The sequence below is a fragment of the Triticum dicoccoides genome, chromosome 5B (genome assembly GCF_002162155.2).
Source record: "Triticum dicoccoides isolate Atlit2015 ecotype Zavitan chromosome 5B, WEW_v2.0, whole genome shotgun sequence".
NCBI classification, from domain to species: Eukaryota; Viridiplantae; Streptophyta; class Magnoliopsida; order Poales; family Poaceae; genus Triticum; species Triticum dicoccoides.
Window position 1 is genome coordinate 708591180 of NC_041389.1, and position 14798 is coordinate 708605977.

Here is a 14798-nt window from a genome sequence, read left to right on the forward strand (position 1 = left end):
GGGCTGAGAGCGCGCCAAGTACCATGCTCTCAGCCGCCGTCACATGTCGCTCTCTGGGCGCTACCCTCAATTTTTTTCGCACGCGTTTTCTGCTTTTTAGATGACTTTTTGCTTCTTTCGGCTTTTCGGTTTCCCACCGGTTTTTCTTAGTTTTGGACCCAAAAATTGGTGCAAAAACATGTTTTCTTTATTTATTTTTCTTCCATGAGAGACACAGTCGTGCCTCTTAAAAACGGAAAAAAATATTCATTTTTTCCTTGCGCGAAAAACACGGATTTGCTTTCAAGAGAGGCACGGTCGTATCTCTTGGAAATTGGAAAAAACGACAATGAGAGGCACAGTCATGCCTCTTGAACCGGAAAAAATATCTCCTTTTTCGTTACGCGAGAGGTATGAATTTGCTTCCGTGCGAGACATGGTAGTCTCTCTCGAAACCAAATATATTTGTTTTCTTTTTCTTTCCATTCTATGGGAGGCACATATTTAGTTCTCGTGGAAGCACGGATTTACTTCTACGAGAGGCACAGTCATGCCTCTTCCGTAAAGAAAAAAAACATGCTTTCTGTTCGGTTTTTTGTCTAGTTTTTCGTCCATTTTTCTTTGTGAAAAGAAAGTTTGTCAAAACCTATCAACATGGAATCTAGTTTAAAAGATCTCGACGAAAGGAATCCAACAATGAAATTGGTCCAAATCTCATGAAAATGGTCCGAGATTTGGACCCATGTCACTTTTCAAAACCTACCTAAAAAGTTGGGAGTGACATTTGCCATTTATTTTAAATTTTGAGAATTCGAGGTACCTTTGCAAAGAGTGCTGCTGATTTGGCTTCTGGCCGCTGCGCAAACCAGAGTATATCTGGCCATACGGGCCGTTCTTTTCAGGTCGGCCCGGCAGCAGGCCCGGCACAGCACGCGATGGGCCAGGCCCGGCACGGGCTAATCATGCCGTGCCAGGCATGCAGCACGCAGTGGGCCGTGCCTGGGCCGCCACCCTCAGCCTCCGTGCCAGCCTGGCACGGCACGACTACTCGCGGGCCGGCACGTGGCACGACCCGATAGGCCCGACTCGATCGTTGGGGGAGCGGTGGGAATCCTGTTGCGCGCGTCTGGGTCGCTCTCGCTCGCTGACTCGCTGTCGCTGCCCTCGCTCACGGGACGGGAGGGGAATCGGGGGAACAGGCAGGAGAGGGGACAGGCCGACTGGGAGGGCGGGTGCTGGCGGGCCCAGCCGCCCAACTCCTTGATTGATGGGGGAGCGGGGGGCTCGCTCGATTGCTCGAGTCGACCCAGCAACCCAGGCGAGTATGCGACCGTTGGGAGGGGTTTAGGCCTTTAGGGGGAGGTTATTGTGGTTCTAGAGCTGTTTAGGATAGGGTTTGGGTAAATTTTTTAGAAAATTCATATATTCAAAAATTTGACCGTTAGAGGGTTAAATTTGTCCAAAAAATGGCCAATTTTTTCCTATACATAGGGCTGTCCAGCCCACATATTTCTCACGCTCAAACATGGATGACCATGACAATACTAGCTTCCCACTCTCCGATTTCGGTCTTGGGGATATGGAATATAGTGTCTACCCTAGTAGCACCGATCCAATTACCATGGCCACACCCGAGCAACATGCCTATACCATGCCCCCACCCGAGCAACATGCCTATACCGATCATCACACTCTAGAATCCCATACCGATCCCAGTACCAAAGCCGAAGGTCACACCAATTCGAGTAGTGGGACGGGTTCCTCCACAACCATGGGTGTAAAGCAAAGAGGTCGTCGTAGAAACTTCGTGGTTTGAGAATCATTCGATGAATAAATAACCATGGTGGCCGGTGGCCGGAAGGTGGTTGCAAGGTGCAAAAGGTGCAAGAAGGAGTATACCGGAGAAGCCAAGGGAGGAACCGGCCACCTGAAGAGGCATGTGGAAAGCCACGCCAAGGCGGATGAAAAGAGCGCGTCGAGCTCGGCAGCTGTGCAAACGCAACTCTCCTTCAACCCTGACGGTACAGTACGCAATTTCACCTACGATGCTAATGTTTATGGAGAAGGTCTATGTCGTCTTATTGCTTCTAATGATTTACCACTAGGTTTTGGTGAATCTGATGGTTTCGTAGAATATATTCAAACTTATCATAATCCTAATTATAGACCAGTTTCTAGACAAACTACAAATAGGGATATTAAAAAGCTATACAAAACTGGTAAAGAGAAATAAAAGAAGAATTTTCTACGTGCACTTTTTCAGTGTCGATAACATCTGATATCTGCATTGGTCGGGCAAAGCAAGACTACATTAGTGTGGTAACTCATTATGTTAACGAACATTGGCATCTACAAAAAAGAGTCACGGGATTTGAATTAATTGATGTAGCACATAGTGGTCTAAACATTGCTCAAGTTGTACTCAAAGTTGTGAATGATTTTAATCTTGCCGACAAGGTTTTCTCAATAACTTTGGATAATGCTTCCGCCAACACGAGTGCAATGAATACCCTGACTCCTATATTCTCCATATATGTTGCATCCTTTTTAATGCATCAACGTTGTGCTTGCCATATCATTAATCTTATTGCTAAAAGTGAGTTTGAAAATGGGACCTTCAGTCCCGGTTTGAGATACGAACCGGGACTAAAGGGCATCGCACCCTTTAGTCCCGGTTCGTGTCTCAAACCGAGACTAAAGGTTAGACCTTTAGTCCCGGTTTGAGAAACGAACCGGGACTAAAGGGCACCGCACCCTTTAGTCCTAGTTCGTGTCTCAAACCGGGACTAAAGGTCCTATTTGAACTGAGACTAATACCTTCCCGATGCCTTAGCCGCTCGAATCGGGACTAATGCTCACATTAGTCCCGGTTCGTGATACAACCGAGACTAATGTGTACAGGGAGCTGTGACCAAAGCCCTGTTTTCTACTAGTGTGGGGAGAAAGCGGCGGCGGCGGCAGGGAGAGAGGAGGCGGTGGCGTGAGACGCGGCGGCGGCCTAGGGCGGAAGTGATGAGATCGGTACAAAACTGATACCATGTAGAAGACTATAGGATGCAACTCAATTGTATTCATCGGAGTTTGTTACAATATATACAGGTGGTGTCTTGCGTGACAAGCCAATTAACCCCTACAATATCTCTAGAAATCAACTATACAAGGCTAGAGATAATAGGAGAATCAGTCGGTAATAAATACAGAGATATCAGGTTTCAACACATTGGAACAGGGCTGTAGACTCGCATCCAACGATTGATTTATAACGTAAGGGTGATGCTTCTGTCTAATAATATATGTGCGTCAACTCTTTCTCCCGATGTAAACATGTTCTCCAAGTTAGACATAAGTTTTCTTCATACTTGAAGCAAGTTCTATATCTTCGTGTCATAGGAGCCGTAGTTTTCACATCATCAACACACCTGACACAAGTAACATTAACTTGCAAAAAGCAAGAAAACCTAACAGCTTTTGCAAGTTTGACAAATTTTCTCATAGAAAAAAAAAGAATCTAGACATTTGTATTCTTACTTTTAGTGAAACAACTTAATTTCACAATGTTACTAGGGATGAGAGACATCTTATTTGTGACCTCTGTCGGACTTGTATATAGAAGATGGCACATAGTGGCATGAGGTGCAGGTTTTGTATATTTTTTCGCCTGTCACCAAAGTACAAAGAGTCGGCTCGGAGTCCCTGTTGTGTGTGACACAAACTCCATATTTTCTCTATTATATTAGTCAGGGATAAAGGAGTTTTGTACATAGCTCCTATTATCATTGGACACAAATAGTGCTACGCTACACACAATCCCTAAACAAAGCCAACGCTGGTTCATAGAAATTTGTGTTGCCTCTGTAGTTAAAAAAAATACATTGTACTAAAAAGGAATTAACATTGTGAAAGATGTGAAGACATACTCGCAACCAGAAAGATATTTCCGTGAGTCACCTTCAGTACACTTTACAAAATATTTTTCACGTTTATGTTTTTGCGCAACATATCTTTTCATGGCAGCGTGGATGATTTCGAAGAGTTTGTTGATGTTATAATGTCTCGCAGTGGGTGGTGGGAGGAGGCGGATGGGTTCTTGAGCCATTGCATTAGGGAAGTTGATTTTTCTTCTCTCTCGTTGCAACGCACAGGCATTTGTGCCAGTAATTACTCAAGTATTTAATTTACGCTTAATAATAGAATGAGTGCCTCAGTAGGCATTGCTAGCTTAATAACCAGCGGCAGATCCACGTTTTTAGGCCAAGGTTGGCCAATAACTATCTTTTCGTACGGTTTTAGGGTTAAACATGTAAAAAAAAGTTTTGTTTTTTTCTATAATATACTCCCTCCGTCCCGTAATGTAAGATATTTTTTGACACTAGTGTAGTGCAAAAAAAGTCTTATATTATGAGACGGAGGGAGTCACTAGTGCTAAAAAACGTCTTATATTATGGGACGGAGGGAGTATATAGAAGGTGAGATCTCAGGGTGGGCTGTGACACATTTGTCCAACGTTCTTGAGAAACCCTTTTACTAGACGTGTTTTGGGGTGGCAAATGATATATATCGCTTGGACCGAGCATTAGCTAGAGCTCGCCTGTAGAACACCTAAGAAGGACCATGGCCCGATATGCACATGTGATGTGCTGGTTACTTTTAGGTTCCTTGAACACATGGCTCTCTTCTTTGTTTTTCTTCCTGGTTTTTGTTCATGATATTATCTTTTTTCTTGATTTCAACTGGTTTCTTGTGGGGGGGTTTCTGCATTCCGTTTTTTTCTTGATATATTTGTATTATCTTTGCCTCTTTGTTTATTCCCCCTCTTTGTTGTTGTTGTTGTTGTTGTTGTTGTTGTTGTTATTCTTTTTCCACATTTTTCTCTTTCTTTATTCTCTGTGATTTTCTTCTTACTTATTTTACTTATTCCATTAGAACATAACATTACACATGACTTTTTTAAACACACAATGTACACATTTTCTTTATTTTTTTTGCGGGAAACAATGTACACATTTTCAATAAACGATGTATATTTTTTAACACAATGAACTTTATTTTGTATATGATGAGGATTTTCTCAAATATAGGATAACAAATTTCAAGTGTATTTTATGTTTTACGTCATAAATGATTATTTTCCAAAATTATGTGAATATATTTTTAAATGTGAGAATACTTTAATAACTACAGGGACATATTCTGAAATATATATAAATCTTTGTAAATACATGAAATTTCTTTTTGAATACATGATTTTTTTATGAACTAAATGAATTTTTTTTAAATAGGTAAATCCTATTTGAAAGTATAAGAACATTTTATTTAGAATATTCAAACAATTTTCAGATGTATTAGAGATTTTGAAACGAGTAAGCACTTTTTTAATATGAACTATTTCTGTCGGATATCGCAGAGACCGTCGTACGGCGCCGTAGCACACTGTCCGTGGCCTTCAGTGCTGCTGCGATGGAGCATCATCGGGTGGCGTGGTGCAGCAATGGAGCAACGTCGGGGTCGTCGGTGCTGCGATGGAGTATTACCGAGCGACGCGAGCTGCAATGGAGCAACGTCGGTGCAGCGACGGAGCATCATGGGGCGTGCTGCACTAATCCATTTTATGTACGGATTGCTGTACAAATCCATTTCATGTACGGATTGCTTAGGACACGTACGTATGACCGGTCAAGGAAACTGAATCCCGGGCGGGCTCGCTGTCGATCCATCTATATAAGCTAGGTACGTACCCAGGCAAGGCAAGCAGCTAGCGAGTTCAGGGTTACACGTACATACCTAGCTACTTGATCCATCTCGTACTGTACGTGCGTAGCTAGCTCTGCGATGGCCGCCGGCAAGCTGGATCCTCCCGCCGGCTACGCCTTCGACCCAGCCGAGCACGAGCTGATCACCAAGTTCCTCCGCCCACGGGTCGCCGCCGGACCGGACGCCTTCTTCGCCAGCCGCCTCATCCACGAGGCCGACGCCTACTCCGCCGCCCCCGGCGACCTCGTCGAGATGTATCAACATGCGAAAGGAACGGACAAGGGCGATGGGAAAGGGGGCGTGTGGTACTTCTTCACCCCGGCCAGTCGTCACAAGACCAAATGCGGCCGCGGCCGCGGGATGCGGCAGCGCGCCGTGGCCGCCGCCGGCGAGGGTTACTGTTGGCACTCGGAGAAGGGCGGGATCCCCGTGCTAGACAACCAAGGTAAACTCGTAGGCCATAGACGAAACCTCAGCTACGTTAAGAAGTTGCCGGGAGAGAAAGAAAAGATCAGGATCGGATGGTGCATGGCCGAGTACAGCCTCCACGCCGACGACAAGCAAGACGACCTGGTGCTCTGCAAGGTCTGCGTGTCTCGTCACAGGAGCGAGACCACATACGACGAGGTAATCAATGCTCCCGGTTCCAGGAAAAGGAAGGCCGCCGACGTCCAGCACCCGGATGCTCCACGTCCCCAATCCCCACGCCTCCAGGAACCGCCGATCGTCCAACAACCCGGGATGCTTCACGAGTATGGGCGCTGGTTCATGTCCGACGAAGGCGAGACGATGTTGCCGCCCGGAGCAGTGGACGACGGCAGCGTGGATCCAAGCGGGTTCTTCACCGACGACATGCTTCAAGATTTTCCCGAGCTCCACGACGTTGTGGTGGCGCATGGGTTCTTCCCCGGCAACCTCGACGGCAAAGTCCAAGAAGGCACTGGCGCTGCAGAGGATGAAGACGACGCCTTCCGGTGCATGTTGGATGAGCTGCTGCGCTTCTGCGACGACACGGCTGTGGCATGCCCTACCATGTGATGGCCGAAGAATGTACCATGGAAGACCGCGACATCTGCAGCCAGGAGATGTTTCAGGATATAGAAGCTAGTGTAGCTCAATGGTCTACTTGCTAGTCTAGCTTTGATGTATGTGGTGATTAAGAAGCAAGATGTTTCTAATTGTACTGTGATGAACAAGGCAGCAATTCATGTGCAGATTAATTGATTTTATTATTTTTTATGTTGATTTTCGATCTTTTTAAAGCTTGAAGAAATCTTTACTAGTAGTTAATAGAGCATGCATGGACGATGAGATCAGCCCTCTTTGATGTAGGGCAATGGATTCGATGATGAAAAATAAAGCCTGGATGATCTATCATGTATGATGCACGCGTAGTGCTAGGCCTTTCCATTTCGCTAGTTAACTCAATGCACTCTCGATCGTGCATACATAAGCAAATGCTAATTTTCTACCATGTCGTTTTCACATGTCTCTCTGCATGTGCGTGGTCTCGAAAAGCATAAAGATTGCTTGTGTGGTTAATTATCTAGATAGGTGAGTCGATGCAATCAAAACATACTTGCTGTGAGCATGTACAATCTAAGACAGCCTTATCATATACACCATCTTTTACGATAGGTAGAATTGTCTTATCTTATTACCAAGAGATCGTCTTTAAGCGAAGACAAGGTATTCTTATTTACCTTATCATACTCGCTGTGAGCATGTACAATCCAAGACAGCCTTATCATATTACCAAGAGGCCTAGAGCTCCGCGTATGCCCGGCGCTGGTGGAGCACCTGCTCGCGGACATAGTCGTCCCTCACCCACTTGAGGGCGGCCTCGGCGGCGGCGGCCATCTCCGCGTGCTCCGGCTTCACAGGGAGTAGCCCCTGCTCGGTCTCCGGCCGGACCAGGCGGAGAGAGTGCGGGGAGGGGCGGGCGCCCTCGTTGATGACGAGGGCGCCGCTGCGGGTGCGGCGACGTAGCATTGTCTCCTCCTCCGGCTCCGGCTTGACGAGGCGGAGAGCCGCCAAGCCGGAGCCTAACTAGGAGGACGTCCCCGGCTCCATTCGCTGCGGCGTCCAGGAGCTGCCATGGTGGCGTGAGAACGACGGGCGCGGCGGGTACTCGAGGCGCGGCGTGTTGCCGGTCTCGATGTGGTCGAGGACGGCCTCGAGGGTGCGGCCCGGCACGCCCACCACTCACGCCGCCCGTTGGCGTTGAGGCGGCCGCTGGGGATGGTGCCGTTGGCGGAGGCGATCTGCTCCGCGCGACGACGCTCGAAGAACATCCTCCACAACGTTTGGCTGTCGACGGCGTACCTCGGCTCGTTCCGCTGCTCCTCCGGCAGCACGAGCGGATGCGGCCGATATCGGCCCGCCATGCAGCCCCTTCGGGCACCGGTGATACCGGGACGCCGCCGGCACTGAGCTTCCATGAGCCCGACGCCCGCATGGTCGGGGCACCGGATAGTCGATCTCATAAAGGAGGCGTGCCTCGTCGTGGAGATGGCGTCGGCCGAAGCCGTTCCCCACCGCGGAGTCGCCGGGTACCTCTCAGCCATTGCTCGTCGGCGGGGAAGAGGGAGGAGAGTTGCTCTCTGAGGGGGAGGGACGGCGAGCTTTGCTGATTGTGGCGTCCACCGGTGGGGAGGCCGGCTTTTATGGCCAATGCGGAGGGCGGTGAGCTTGCATGCCGGGCGACGCGTGGCGAGAGCGGGCGGGAAGCGTGTCGGTGGCGCCCTAACTGTGCAGCCCGTAAGGCATCATTTTGCACATTTAACAAAAACACACCTGAAAATGTTATCGTGTATTTAAGAAAATCAAAATATAGCAAAGACAATTCATTGTGTGTTATAAAAATGGTCACCGTATATAAAAAACCATACATTGTGCAATTTAAAAGGTCATGTGCAATGTTGATTTTAAATGAAAAAAGGAAAATAAATGAATAATCAAAAGAAAAGTAAAAATATAATAAATTGGAAAAAGAAGAGAAGAACAACAAACACAAGAAAAGAGGGTCACAGGAAAAGGATGGAATAATAAAAATAAGTAAAGAAATAACTTAATACAAAACATAACCCAGAAGAAACAAGATACAAAAACCTCGCGGAAACTAGGAAAGATAAAACCATAAGCGAGAAAATAGGGTGGGGGCAGAAAGAGAGCCGTCCATTCCCTGAGATGGAAATAAAACCACCCCATCGTATGTGCACATAGGGTCGTGATCCTTCTCAGTTGTTCTGCAGGCGAGCGCAAGCTAGTGCTCGGTATAAATGATATATAGCAGTTGCACCTCGGTAGTGCGTTTGTTTTGTAGGCCTGTTGTCCCTCTCGTGGTGCACACCGGAAAGAGGTATGAAGGAGAATTGCGTGTCGGCACAATGTTCTGTAATGGTGCAAAACCATATGTTGTGGTAGCGGGTAGGGTAGATGTCAGTATGTCTATACAGTGTGAGTTGGGTAGGTCATGGGAGTAAACCCCACGTCAAAGTCGATAACAGCTCCACGATCCAAAAGAACCGAAAACTCATAAATTTTCCAGAGTAGCAAAAATATAGACAACATGCATAGCGGCGTCCCCAAGCCCTAGCCACATCCACTTGCTCCCTCTCCGCGCCACCGGCCCGAGCCCATCCATGTCTCTCCCTCTCAGCCCCACTCATCCCTCACCGTATAGCTTCACTATGGCCCAGCAAAACAAGAGGTGAGCACCGGTTCCAGATTCAAGAGGAGATACGGCCGAGGCACGCCGCCCGCATCATAGCCGACCTGCCTTTGGACTCGCCGGAGCTGGAGGAGAAGAATGAGATGGAGGAGGAGGAAGAGGGGCATCAGCGGATTCCTATGGAAGTGGTGGATCCGGAGGACTACATGGGGTCTCCGGAGGAGGACAATGCGGAGTAGCTGGCGCCGACTGCGGGCTTCGACATGGAGGACGCCATGGCGGAGCTTGCAGGCGCCTGAGCAGCAGAGATGGCGCAGCAACAGGCAATACTAGAGTCCATCTAGGATGAGGCCTATGTCGAGGCATATCGATAGTTCAATCGATAGGAACGGGCGGCGACCGGCACGCTTTTCGCCGAACTTGATGCGGAGGCGGAGGCCGACGCGGAGGAGCCGCAGGAGCCGGAGTTTGCAACTGTTGCCCATGTACCCGGAGCCAAACACATATAACATTTTCCAAATGCTTGATTATCATTTTTCAGATACTTATTCAACATTTTATTCAAATGCATGATTAGCATTTTTTATATACATGGTAAAGAAAATTACATTTTTAATACATGATAAACAATTTTTCTACACACGTTCAACATTCTTCTGAATGCTTCATCAACATTTTCACGGGATCAGAATAATATTCTGATCACAACCTGAACTGCCTGAGTAACGCGCCTGAACTTCTCTCTGTACGAACCCGACCTTCGGGCTATCTTCGCAACCGTGCCTTCTACCGCGAGTTTTTCTGGTTAGTCGTGTTGCATGTGATGTAAGTGTAATCTTCAAACGATTTTTAGCAACTAAATACTCGTTTTAGACAGGAATCTCGCTCATAGGCGGATTTTGCGCTCGGGTCGTGAAGAACTCGCGTTTTTTGCGATTTTACTGCCGGAGTTGTTCGACCTGAACTTCCCCCTGTGCTAGGTTGAACTTCCCGCAACATTGCCCAAATAGGGCTTGCTATATACCGTTGGAAAGCTATGGACACGAATATCATGACCCAAGTTAAATTTTCCGCAAAATTTAAGCGGTTTAAGAGCAGTTTTGAAAACCGTTTTTTCTTCACACAAAAAACGTAAATCGTAATTTCGATCGCATTTCTAAACCGTTTCTCGGAATGAGGCATATAATATGGCGTTGGAAAGATGCTGCAAAACTGCTCCTTCCACATGTTGAAAGTTTTTCTAATTCCCTATAGTTAAAGAGTAATTTGAAAAAACGTAAAATTTCGTAAACCGAACAGCTGAGTTCGTTTTTTCGATGTCATTTCTAAACGGCTAATCCAATGGAGGCATATGATATGGCGTTGGAAAGCTTATGAAAATGCGCTACTTTTTCATCTTGAAAATCTTTTTTCTAATTTTGAATGGTTTAAGAGTAATTTAGAAAATGGTCCAAGTCCTACCGAGTTCGTATTTTCAAACTAATTTTTTAACCGTGTGTCCGAATGTAGCAAATGATATGGCGTTGGAAAGCCTGAACAAATGTGAAACTTTTTGGTATGTATTGTTTCTCCCAATTTTTTACGGTTCGAAAATGGCGAAAAATGTATTTTCGCCGTAATTTCTACAAACTTTATTGGAATTGGGCAAATAATATACCGTTGAAAATCTACGGAAAATGCAAAACTTCTTCATGTTGATGGTTTTCTCTTATTCCTAGCTGTTTTCAAGTAATTCCGAAAACGGCGGGATCATTCGTTCTGCCTCTACCGCGAAACAGATTTTTCGAAAATGCACCGCATGAAGAACCTGAACTTCTCGGTGCGTGTACCTGAACTTCACTCTGTTTTTTCACGTGCTTTTCTTGCTCGTAGCTCTTCATCCACTGCTCGTAGCTCTCCATCCACTCACCGGAATTGACCAAGTGATATACCAGTGGAAAGCTGCTGTGAACACGCAACTTTCCCGTGTTGATCGTTTTTTCATACTCGCGATGATTTTAAAAGTTTTTTATCCCAAATTCATTCACTATAGTAGTTGAACTTCGTTTTGTTTTCACGTTGAACTTCTGCGATGTATCTTCGTTTTTAATTTTCTCATCTATTCGTCAGTGTTACACAAATAATATTGCTTTTGTACAAATCACTCTCACAATAAAAAATTTAACTTTCTCTGACGAAGGACTTGAACTTATAAAAACAAAAATTTAGCCTTTGCTTTTTTATTATTTTTAATACAAAATGCACAACATGTAGTACATGAACATCTATCAGGTATCAACCTGAACTTCTCTCGGTTACGTGAAAATATTTGAGTTTTTTTATGAATTTTTAATCTATTTTTCTTAATCCTTTTTTATGAATTTTGAAGCACTCTATTTTTAATAGTTGAACTTCCTGTTATTTTATTTTTGAACTTCTTGTTTTCATTCTTTAATAACGAGAAAAATCTGAGTTTTTTATAATCATCAAAACTTCTCCATATTTTTAATATGGACTTCCTGGTTTTATTTCTTTTAGTAACTAAAAAAAATTACTTTCTGATAGACACCTAGCCGCTTCGTTTTTAAATTTGAGCTTCTAGGTTTATTTTAATAGAGAAAATCTTTTTTGTAAAATTGTTTGAGATGCATTTTTTATTACCTTCTTTGGGTTTGTAACAAGCATTGAACTTCTTCGTCTTTTTAATTTGAACTTCTTATTTTAGATTTTTTTGTAACTTGATCATCTTGGTTTTGTACTAAAAATTGAACTTCTCGGTTATTTAAAATTGTTTAAGCTTTTATTTTTCTATACTTTTAAAACACTAGAAACAACATTTTTGTGTGTTTTTGCACAAGTAAATACACAATGAACCTCCTTTACAAGAATTTTTGAACTTCGTGGACCGAAACACGTGAACTTCTAGCTAAAGTCTTTTTAGACTTTGTCTTTTTATTCTTTTTTTCTTATATGAAACACATTCCATGTAGTAGTTGACTCGCCGGTTGTTTCCACTTTGAACTTCTCTTTTTGCTTTTTTACCCATAATTCCTAAAACATTTATAGTTTTATTCTCCGGAGAAAAAAATATGGTTTTAGAATCATACAATTTTATTAAAATTGAACTTCTTGCTTTCATTTTTCCTAGAGACGGAAAGGATTTGAGTTTTCTATATACATCGAACAGCTCCTTTATTTTAATTTGAGCTTCTTCATTTTTATTCTTTAGTTACAAGGAAAAGCAAAGATTTTTATAAATATCGAACTTCCCTATTTTCGTAATTTGGACTTCTTCATTTATTTCCTTGTAGTAATGGAAAAATTCCTAGTTTTCTAATAAATATTGAACCGGCCCGTTATTTAAATATGAGCTTCTATAGTTCTTTTATTAAAAATGGTGAAAATCCTTTTTATGAATTTTGTACTGCTCGATTTAAAAAATGAACTTCTTGTTTTCATACTTTAATAAAGAGGAAAATCTGAATTTTTTATATCATCAAAGTGCTCCGTTTTTTAGATTTGAACTTCTAGGGTATTTTAATGGATAAAAATCCTAGTTTTTTATAATCTTTGAACTTCTCTACTTTTTAATATGAACTTTTTGTTTTCTTCTTTGAAAAGAAAAAAAAGATTTTTATGTAAACATCGTACCATTTTTCAAAATAAATTGAACTTCACACTTTAATTTTGCGGGAAACAAGAATATTTTCAGTTTTTTGTATACTTCAAACTACTCCATTTTTTTAAATTTGAAATTCTTGTTTTTGTTTTTAAAATCCCATATTTTGTATAAATATCGAACCATGTGTTATTTTAATTTGAACCTTCCAAAATTCGGTGTGTTAAATTTCGACAAATATAAAGCAGGACAAACAAACTCATTAGCACGACTAGGCGGTGGGCAAAAAATGTTTCGCACGTTATGCACGTACATACACAAGTAGTTGAAATTTTGCCGACATGATTTTGCACATACAAGCATAAATAACCCACAGGAGCACTTCTTTCTTCTTCTTTTTCTAGCTCCAACCATCTTAAAGATGGATCGATTTTATTTATAAAACACTTGAAGACGAACATCTACTTTTGAAAAGAGAAATGGGTATAATGCAAATGCCGTGGAGTTATTCTCCACCACACACGTTCTTTCATCCTCTCACTGCCGCAGATGTTCTCTGCTCTTAATATGGTTGCTTTTGCAGTCTCAGTAAAAAAAATTAGATCATCTGGGGAGTTTCTGCCCCCCGGGTTCCATTTCATAGAAAATCAAACCAACAGTTCAGACAACCACGCACTCTGCATCTAGCATGTTCAGGAAGTACGAGAGATAAAAACGAAAAGGGCCTATGGCCTAACACATGTTCACCCTTTTTTTGCATACTAACGACTCAAATCGCGCCCATAGAGTGTAAAGGATGAAAAAAAATAAAAGTTAGCTACCACGGGGGAGCTCATTCCGCGGCTCTTTGACGAGTTGGCCCTGGGAAAATTTCAGTTGTTCGTCAAGTAGCTGGCCGTTTCAACGTTGTACGTTCTCGTTTGACTAGACTATAAACTGAACCCAACATGTATATCTTCTGAGTTCTGCCCGCTGCCATTGCCTATCCCCAATTCTCTGTTTTTTTGTACTCTGCTTTCTTGCTTGCCTACCGTTGTGGCAAACAGGTAGAAGTTCAGATTCAGTTAGAAGTTCAGAATCAGTGGTATACTTATCTTTATCTGTGGGTGTCGGTAGTAGCATAAATTTTCAGCCAACTCCGTTTGTTCTTCAAAACCCAAACAACCGAGCTGATGAGGCTGGGCAGGTTGAACTAAATTGAAGTGACTAGAGGTGGAGGCAGCGCGGGGCATTGCGAAGCCAAACGCACCGCAACGACACCGTCGACCCTCAAGAGCTACAGCGATGCATCACTGGACCTGTACCAGTAGTTTGATAAGTTCACACAAGTAAATTCGTAATCCATCAGTGCCCGGACGTAAGTAGTATGATATCCCAAACCTGGGCGCCGAGTTGAACGTGACGAGCGTGACGGCGGAGGCCGGCGGCAGGCGTCCATGGCACCGGTCAGCGGCTGGGCGCAGGGACGCCGTCCTGAGATGGGTCAGCTCGTGGCATCGAAGCAACAACAGGTGACGATGGCGAGGAAGGAGAGGAAGTTGCAGATCACCGCCCTTCGACGGCACTTACCGGCTGCGGTGAACATCCCAGGCCCGAGGGGTGAACCTATCCAGATCGCGATGCGGGATGGGTCGCCGGAGACGGAGTGGTGGTGGCGCGCCTAGGTGGAGGTGGGATGGGGGCGGCGCCCGCAGCGGCCGGAACGCCCCGTGTGCTGCTGCGGTGGGGCCCGTCGGGAGGGGTTGTGCGTCGGCACGCCGGAGGAGGCGAAGGAGCTTTGAGGAGGTGGGGGCGGTG

At 44.5% G+C, this 14798-nt stretch overlaps 1 pseudogene; it reads left to right on the forward strand.

The window, feature by feature from the left end:
- The first annotated feature begins 1819 nt into the window (after nucleotides 1-1819).
- LOC119310666 lies at nucleotides 1820-6768 on the forward strand (annotated as a pseudogene).
- The last annotated feature ends 8030 nt before the right edge of the window (nucleotides 6769-14798 follow it).